Source organism: Chenopodium quinoa, unplaced genomic scaffold, assembly GCF_001683475.1.
Source record: "Chenopodium quinoa cultivar QQ74 unplaced genomic scaffold, ASM168347v1, whole genome shotgun sequence".
NCBI lineage: Eukaryota > Viridiplantae > Streptophyta > Magnoliopsida > Caryophyllales > Amaranthaceae > Chenopodium > Chenopodium quinoa.
The window spans coordinates 3,352,831-3,362,921 of NW_018743476.1; the positions used below are offsets into that span (position 1 = coordinate 3,352,831).

Consider the following 10,091-nt stretch of genomic DNA (forward strand, 5'->3'; position numbering starts at 1 on the left):
TTTTTCACTCATTGTAAAGCCCCTCAATGATATTCTTCAAAAGGATGTCGAGTTTGTATTCGATGACACACTACTACAAAATGCGTGTAGTTGCGACGTTGTTGGCTTGACACAATATAAGGGGTGTCAGCTGTTTAATATAGTTCGCGTGTTTCCTCGACACTTATTTAAGTCAAAATTTATTTTTGACAGTTAAAAGCGTCGATATATAGTCACCTTCCAGCACGTGACAAATTTACTTTAGCCCGCATCTTCACATTACATTTTGGGGATGATAAAACCGCCGCTCTAACCCTAACTCTCATCAGTTTTAATTTCATCCCTCTCCTCACCTAATTCTCTAAAAACACTAAGACATTCATGGAAATATGATTTAGATCTGTATTGTCAGCGTGGTTCTTATCAATTAGGAAGCGGAATTTCTTTGCTCTATGTGCTGTTAGTAATTATTCAAAGGAACTCTATCTTTTTTTAATTTCCTTTTAAAATTGAGTATTTTAGGTCGTTTTTAGGGTTTTAATTTTGAGAAATGCCATGATTTTATAATAATAGAGGGTTAACTCATGAAGAATAGAGATTTGAGGGTTTGTTTATGCTTCTCTTTGAGCTACAGAATCGGCAAATTGGGATGTACTGTTTACGATGATGAGAGAGAGGTATTGAGATTAATGAGTTTAATTTTGTTGCAATTTTAACTTAGTATTCTAGAATTTCATAGTCGCAATTGGGGTTCAGATTCAATCCTTAGTGGTTGAGCTAGGTTATTTTCCTCCCTTTACAAATTTGGTCTTTACTTTTTGAGGAAAAACTACCAAATTCTCTCAATAAAATTTTTTCCTAATGTTATGCAAGTCCTTATTATGCCGTATTATTTTGCTAGATACAACTTTGATTTAGAGGTCGATGAATAACCCAGGTTAGTTTCTCCTTTTTTTCCTTTATTTATTTTTTTATAATTGTTGTGGTTTAATTTTGATGTTAAATTGGGCATTTTGTTTCAAGTTTTGCTTAAATTCTGATCTGATTGAGTTTTTAAGTGGGGCTTTGTATATTTATTTTTTTGTAGGAATTGATTAATTTGCTCGGAATTTTTTTGTTGTTATTGGTCATTTGGTTGGTTTCTTAATTGCAAAGATCTTATTCTTTAAACTGAATGGGAAATTTGGCTATTTTATTGATTGAATAGTTCGTAGTTACTTTAAATGTTTATTTTACTCTCTTCTTTAGGAAGTAATTACATACAACTATATAGAAGTATTATGGGGGTAGTACTCAAGATCTTACTTTTCAAAAAAAATAAAAATAATTAGACTTACTTGGATGGAACAAATTGGTGTGAGTATTGATGTGTGACTAAACCAATTTAAACCTTAATTTTCTGTGTGTGAAATTATATTACACATTCTGTGTGAGGCTTTGTTATGTTCGGGAGCTTGAGTGTATATGTACTGTTGTTTCCAAAATTAAAATCAATGCAAGGTTAAACATTAAACCCCTTTTGACATCTAAAAGACTGAAACCTTAAGTTATTTATAAGTGATCAAACCATGTCAATATTTTTTCAAGAGTTACAAGAGAAGCCTCCTAGATATGTTGGATTACTTTTTTTGGGAGATCGTATATGTTCTTATGTGGTTTTGTCGGTGTTTCAGAACTTTCTACTGTTAGATTACCATAGTTAGTAGTTTTTTTTTAAGATTTGTGGTAGTGCTGTTACTGCTTTATTTTTGCTGTTAAAATTTTACAATTGCCTTGAGCTGCAATTCTGTTTGTCCCAAAATGATATACCCGCAGTTGATTTTTTCCCTTAGAGCATACACAATGGTTGCCCAACCCCATCTTGGTTATTGATTATTTTATTATTTTATCCATCTTCCACCTCACTTATAACCACTCTTATAACCATTTAATAACCAATGTATGCCAATAGTTAACCATAATATTTTGGTTATACATTTTCTCTCTCCTACTTTTACCCAACCCCACCACACAATTTATTACTTAAATTCTATTATTATTAAATAATGCATTTGGTAATAATCATTCAAAATTAATAATTATTTATTAGCATACATTAATTAGATAAAATCTCAAAAATTTAAAAATAATGCAATTTTGATATTAATTAGTACGTAATTAGTCGTTAATTAAGACACAAACAATAATTGTAACCCTACTACATTCCACAATAATAAAAATCATACATATATATTCTATCAAATGACAAAAGTCTTTGAAAGATAATAACGAACCGCGAACAAGTACAAACACAATGATATAATATTGCGATTACACATCTATTAATGCATATTATTGTCTCTACTTTGAACACCGAATTTGAGCCACATATGTTCAACTAAGTCTTTCTTCAATGCTTTATGCATAGCTTCATCACGAACACGTGCTCTATTAGACATGTAAGTTTCCAAACTTGCAATTCGGTTGTTGCTATTTTGGAACTGAAAAGGCTCTTCATTATTTTCATTACTTGAAGACGCATTTGTAGCTTGATCATATTCATTTGGATCGTAATACGTTTTATATGTATCTCTTTCATCCTCAACAATCATATTGTGCATAATAATACACGCTATCATTATTTTTCCTAACATTGATGCGTCACGAGCTAGCGCTGGATTCCGTATTATTGCAAAACGAGCTTGTAATACTCCAAAAGCACGCTCAACGTCCTTTCGTTTAGCTTCTTGTACTTTGGCAAATAAACCTTCTTTTTCATTTTGTGGTAGTGATATTGTAGGAATGAATGCCGCCCATTTAGGATATATACCATCAGTGAGATAATATCCCATATTGTATGTGCGACCATTCACAACATAGTTAATAGAGGGTGCACAACCTTCAAAAACATCATTAAACAATGGGGATCTATCAAGAACATTAATATCATTACGACTACCTGGTGTCCCAAAAAAGGCATGCCAGATCCAAAGATCATATGATGCCACAGCTTCCAAGATTAATGTGGGTTTACCTGGTCTTCCAGAAAACATACCTTTTAATCGAAGTGGACAGTTTTTCCACCTCCAATGCATACAATCAATAGAACCTAACATGCCAGGAAATCCACGACGTTCACCAATCCTTAGTAGTCTTACTAGATCTTCTTCATTGGGCTTTCGAAGGTATTCATCACTAAAGTAAGAGACTATTCCTTTCACAAAATGCTGAAGTGAATCTCTTGCAAGAGATGCACTAATCCGAATGTAGTCATCCACAGAATCAGCGGAGGTGCCATAAGCTATTAGTCTCATAGCCGCGGTGCATTTTTGTAATGCAGAGGCACCAAATCTTCCTGTAGCATCTTGTCTTTGCTGGAAGAAGGGATGGCGTTCTTCTAAAGTTTGCTTAATTCGGAGAAATATATGTTTGTTCATGCGAAATCTCCGACGGAATAATTGTGGAGGGAACACAGGATGGTCGGTAAAGTAGTCATTCCATAAACGACTGTGTCCATCCTCACGATCCCTTGGAACGGGAACCCTTGGTGGCCTTGGCACTTGATTAAACATTTGATATACTTCAACTGGATTGGACATAAAAACTTCATCCATCATTCGATCGAACTGGCGATTGGCTTGCCTTCGTCTTTCATATCGTTGGGTTTGGCTATTTTCTGAATTGGAAGAGGAATTAGAAGAGTTGGAGCTATCGTCAGGTGACATGTTTTTAAAACCAAATTTGATATGAGAATGGAAGGTAGAAGTATAATAGGGGGAAATGGATGGTTGTTCAAGGGAATCCCACTCTGATGTATCCATCTTATAGAACAAGTGTGTATGATATGTAGTAATTTTTTTGTCTTATATGGTAAATTTGAAGTCTTGCATGCATGCAATGATTCATAAAGTAGTTAATAATTTTTAAAAGTAATGGAGATGCATGCCTTTGCATTGTCACTATCACCTTAACATTGTTATGTACGTCAAAGCAAGTGATGCATGCTACTATTTCCTTTTCAGTGTTAAGTACATCAGTGAACAAAATTCACTATTACCTTTTCAGTGTTAAGTACATCAATGTCTAGTATTTAATATTTGCTTTTCAGTGTTGGGTACATCAAATACTTTACAGTGTAATGTAAATCAATGTACATCTTTTGCAGTGATATATCAAAGTGAATCAATAGGTTTAGTCAGATCAATAATAATTATATGTTATTATATACAAACTTTAATGTATTGAATAATATTATTAAGCTTATAATACGATTATAAGAAGAGACATGTAATTTAACTTAATTTTTTTATTAATAATGACATTATAATATAAAATTCATTCACATCCTCAAACAACAACTTATTAAAAATATTCAAACTACAAATCAGACCTTAAGTACATAAAAAAGAACAATAAAAAAGGAATTATTTGAAATCAACCAACATTACGACAATAATCAACCATACACTAATACATTAGTCTGAGGGGAACAACTTCTTCAACAAAGTGCTCCTTAATTCTTGATCTTCCGAAGATAAGTTTGACTTTGAATCGAGGTGTTTAAATAACTCCATATTAATTTTTCTTTGCTTCCTTGCTTCTTTCTCCCTTTCTAGTTGCAACCTTGTAAGTTCAACTTCATTTTCTGATTGCCTTATAAGGTTCATGTTCTGGGCAGTGTCCAACCATTGTTGCCATGCTCCACTTGGCATGTTTGGCACCTTGCTCTTTCCTTTATTTTTACTAGATTCGTTGCTAGAAGGAAAGCCTGAATACCCAATATCACCACTGGTTGGTGTTTCTGGGTTTGATGAAGAGGAGTAGTTTCCAGCTTCATTGATACGAGATCTCTTTGAGTCACTTCCTTGAGTGGATGTCTTTTCCTTGCATTTTTTAACAACATCTTCACTTGGTTTCCATGCTTCATGTTGTTTTAAGATGTCCCAAACATGCTTGTCTTGAAAGGTTTTAGAGCATAATGAAGACTTTGTTTTGTCGTTAGCATATATACTATATGCTAATTTCATAACATCTTCATCATTCATACCACTTCCCTTTTTTGATTCGGCATGAGCATGTGAGCCACAAAATTTAGAACATGAAGCATTAATCCTTCTCCAACGGTTTCTAAGTTGCTCCGTACCCCTCATTTTCAACAAATCTTCTCGTGTTACCTGATCAGTACCTTCTTCGAAACACCTTTGTTTGTATAGTCTAACATTATTATACATTTCTTCAATTTTCCTCCAAAAAACATCCCCCTTTTGGTTAGTGTTAGTTTTTTTATTTTGACTAACCTCAAGCCAAGCCTTCACAAGAACCACTTCTTCAGCTTTTGACCAAAAAAATTTCCTTCCATCTTGATTGCCTCCTTCATTACCTCTTTCATTACCTTCGCCTTCTTCAACTTCTGGTTCATTTTCGTCATCTGATGCATTCGATGTGTATGAACAATCGAAACTCGGAAATGCACCATCACCTTGTGACATAGAAAAATGTTGAGACATGGGAAATGTTGAATCAATTTGAGAGATTTGAATATTTTCAAAAGATGGGATAACATTTGGAGAATTTGAATAATTAGGATTTTGTGGTGGTTGAAAAGGAAACGGAGTGAAAGTACTTGGATTTGAGAAATTGAGATTTTGTGAACCGTAATTCGGAAAATTTTGAAAATTTGTATCTAAATCTGAGTTGAGATCAATTGGAAGATTAGAATAGTAAGGTTGAGGATTTGGATTATTTTGGGACTGTGATGAGTTATGAGATTTTGTGGATTTTTTTTTTCTGTTAGATTTTGGAATGTTCATCTTAACACAATTTGCCAATAAGAAGAGTAATTTTCACTTAAAAAAAAGTTGTTTCAAAATACTTCAATATTGGGCTCATTTTATAGAGAAAAATAAAATAGAGCCGTTGGTGTATTTTTTTTTTTCAGAATTGTATTTTAAAAATTATGGCCGTTACAAAAATTACAACGGTTATAAATTCAGAGCAAATCTCAACCATTGATATTTGTATTACGTGTCAAAATCTTAGCCATTCATGTCAACCAAAAAGCAAAAAAAAAATTGCATGACCATATACATAACCGGTTATTTGAATAACCTGGTTATTCAATTGATACCCCAATAATTTCTCTCTCCTCAATATTTTATTAATATTTTCATTTTCTCTCTCTTAATAACCACCCAAATAGTTAATGGCTGTGGGTACTTTAATCCCTTCATGAAAGATATAGATCTTGAAAAGTCATCCAATCTTGGCTCAAGAGTTTATAAATTTGGAGTTGCGTGCTAGAAGTTATGCCACGTGGAAATTTTTGTGGTTTGATGTCATGGTTCTACCGCTGCGGGAATGATATTGCTCACTTGAAGCCTATGTGGGGTTATTGCTTTGAATTGGGTAGAATTTCTAAAATGAATACTCAAGCTTTTAATTGAACATGAGTTAGGTGGGCTTGCTAGGAGGAGTAGGTGCTTTACCCACAGTAAGGTCTTTATTATGACTCATGCCACAAGAGCGATGATTGTTTTTGGAATCCAGATCATCTGTGTGTCCTTTATCTTTGTTGTTTTTTTCTTTCATAATACAGGACCTGAGATGCAACTACAAAACTACAAAGAAGGTTTCTTAAACTTGTAGTCCTACATTGTTTTATATTCTCCACATCAATATTTGGCTGCTTGAAGTACTGATGTATCATGGACTTAGAACTTCAGTACTCTTCAATAACCAGGGGTATGTACTATGTAGTGTTAGAAACCTTGTTATGCTCTGATATGTTTGTTATTTGTGCAGGATGTTATGATTGTTTTATATGTCCAAGTCTACTTCTTAATCAAGTCGTTCCATGAAAACGTTTAAGTAGCTCCAAACTCAATAGAGAGAAGTTGCATGTTTTTTGAAATAGGTGTAGAATTGCAACTACACATTTTCACTCAACGTTAGCAGTTTAAGAGAATGTGTTGTAAATGAATATTAGCTACTATTCTTTTATCAATCTTATTGCTAGCTAGCATGATTAATAATGTTAGAAAAAGAAAATAATTGTTTTTTGCATTGTGTTGTACATATGTATATATACTAATTTGTACTCTTCGTTAATTAAGAAAAAAAATTTGAATTTATGAGTAAACTTTTTCTTTTGCTTTTGTTTAATACTATGATATGGTATCTTTGCTATTGATCTGCTCCACATAAGATATTTTTATAAAGTATGGTCTTGAAAAAGTGTTGCAAAATTTTTAAATTATGGCCACAAAAGAGCATCAGTAAAATATTATACCTCAAATATATGGAATTAGATACTTAAAGAAGCTTCGCCAAATTAGCAACTATAGACAAGAAAAAGCGTCAAAAAATTGAGAAAGTGCTCGAATTAAAGCAAATTTCGACGCTAGTATAAAAATGTGGACAATAAATAGCGTCAATGTTTGCGATGAAGCGTCGAGAGCAAAATTTTCGACGCATTTTGGTGTAAAAAATAAGCCTTAAAAGCGTCTAAAAACCACGGAAATTCTAGTAGTGACAAGTGTTTGGAGGCATTCAATAAATTGAAGAAAGCTCTAATCTCCACTCCAATTGTTCACGCTTCAAGATGGGATTTGCCATTTGATTTAATGTGTGATGCAAGTGATACGGCTATGGGAGGATTTTTAGGTCAAAGAGTTGATAAGAAACTTCATGTGATTTATTATATGTCCAAGACTCTAAATGGAGCTCAACGGAATTACACTACAATGGTGAAGGAGTTCTTAGCTATTGTTCAGTCCTTTGAAAAATTTCATTGCTATTTGTTGGGCTCCAAAAAAATTGTGTTCACCGATCATGCGGCCCTAAAATACCTTTTTGGGAAGAAGGAATCAAAGCCAAGACTAATTCGTTGGGTGTTAGAGCTTCAAATTTTTGACCTTGAGATTAGAGATAAGAAAGGAGCGGAGAATGTGGTAGCGGATCATCTATCTAGGCTTGAGGATATTCAAGTTTAAGATGATGGGTCTCCCATTGAAGATAGAATGTTAGATGATTCTTTGTATGCTATAGATGTAAAGGAACTTCCATGGTTTGCCGATTTGGTGAACTATCTTGCTTGTGGGAATTTCCTCCTTCATTTTCCAAGAATCGAAGAAAGAAGCTCAAAAGGGAGGCTAGGCATTATGTTTGGGATGAACCGATTTTGTACAAAAGGGTTGTTGATGGGTTGTTGAGGAGATGTGTTCCAAATGAGGAGTTGCCTAGTGTGTTGAAGATGTGTCACTCGGATCCTAGTGGAGGTCACATGGGTGTCTCAAAAACGATTTCGAAGGTGCTCCAATGCGGACTATGGTGGCCAAATCTCTTCAAAAATGTTTGGGAGTTTTTCAAGAGTTGTGACCGATGCCAAAGGACCAGAAACATTTCAAAGAGAAACGAAATGCCCTAACAACCCATTCTAGAGTTGGAGATTTTTTTATGTATGGGGAATAGACTTCATGGGTCCTTTTCCTACTTTCTATGAGAATCAATATATCCTTGTTGTCGTCGATTATGTGTCAAAATTGGTGGAAGCATTGCCTCACCTACAAATGACCATAAGGTAGCAATGAAGATGTTCAAGAAGATAATCTTCCCACGGTTTGGCATCCCTAAGGCAATTATTAGTGATAATGGATCTCATTTGTTGCATAGCGCCTTCCGCAAGATGTTGAAGAAACATGGAGTTAATCAAAGTTTTGGGCTCCCCTATCACCCTCAAACTAGTGGGCAAGTCGAAGTGTCTAACCGTCAAATCAAATTGATTCTTAAGAAGACGGTAGCAAGAAGTAGGAAGGGTTGGTCGGATAAGCTAGAAGATTCCTTGTGGGCATATATAACACCTTTTAAAACTCTTACCGGTTGGTTTATTTGAAGTCTTGTCATCTTCCGGTCGAACTTGAGCGTCGTACTCATTGGGCTATCAAGAAAATCAATTTCGATTTGGCAAGTGCGAGTGAGCCACGTTGGCTTGATCTCCATGAATTGGAAGAACTTTTATTGGATGCTTATTATTGTGCTAGCATGTACAAGACTCGCACTAAGGAAGTGCATGATAAACTCATTGTGAAGAAAAAGTTCAATGTTGGTGACAAGGTCCTCCTTTACAATTCTAGGATGAGATTATTTCCCGGGAAGCTAATGTCTCGTTGGAGTGGTCCTTTTGTTGTTCAAGAGGTTTTTCCTAATGGTGCGGTTGAAATATCTCCTTTGGATTTTTCAAGAACTTTCAAAGTCAATGGTCATAGGCTCAAGCACTACTATGATGGAGTTTTTGTGGGGGTTGTTCATGATATTAATATTTTTGATCCACCTTGAAGGGTGGAGAACGTCAAGCTAATGACTTTAAACAAGCGCTTTTCGGGAGGTAACCCGAGTTTCTAACCATTTTCTCTATTTTTCTTGATTTTTGTTTTCTTTTTGTTGTTTCCATTCTTATTTGATTTCTTTTCTTGATTGTGTTTTTAGGTGGTTTTGATTGGATTTCCAACAATTTTGGTGCCTATTTTGAAGAGAGAGTGCTCAAGTTTATGAATTGGAAGTATGCTTAGAAATTGAAGTTTGGTGGGTTCAAATGGTGGGCTCATAAAAATCTTGAGTTGAACCCACATTCTTGGGGTTTAGAAACTGCTTGCCTCAACCTTTATCATGATCATTTCCCATGTGCTCACGAGAAGGGATTCGGATGATGGCATACCCAAAAGGGCGCGAGCGCGTAGCCTTGTGGCGCAACCGCGCACCCCCTGCTGATGCCCCTTAAACGCACCAACCTTCTCTTTTTTTCTCTCTCTTATTTTCAGTTCCTTTCTACTTGGTTATTGTTCAAGCATCATCACCATTTTCCTTCATTATTTACTACTGAAATTTCACCATTTTTCACTTTATCTAGTTGTTTATTACTCTTAATCCCTACTATAACACTTTCATTGTGATTTTCTCTTTCCTAAAGTTGGGAATTTTGGGTACCCCTTTGGTTTGGGGTTAGTTTCTTGTAATTTGGCATAATTGTGTTTGCTAGTGCTTTGTGTTCCTTTTCTTTGTAAACTCTCATCTATCTAAGGTATGATTTCTTCATTTCTATTGATACTTATGATAAATTTTCTGCCTTTGTTGTTCAT

The 10,091-nt window shown here is 34.6% G+C and overlaps 1 long non-coding RNA gene across 1 annotated transcript; it reads left to right on the forward strand.

Moving 5' to 3' along the window:
* The first annotated feature begins 226 nt into the window (after positions 1–226).
* LOC110739409 lies at positions 227–7,017 on the forward strand. The gene is made up of 3 exons (XR_002514816.1): positions 227–656; positions 881–916; positions 6,760–7,017. It is a non-coding gene; the product is annotated as an uncharacterized LOC110739409 (long non-coding RNA).
* Positions 7,018–10,091: the final 3,074 nt, after the last annotated feature.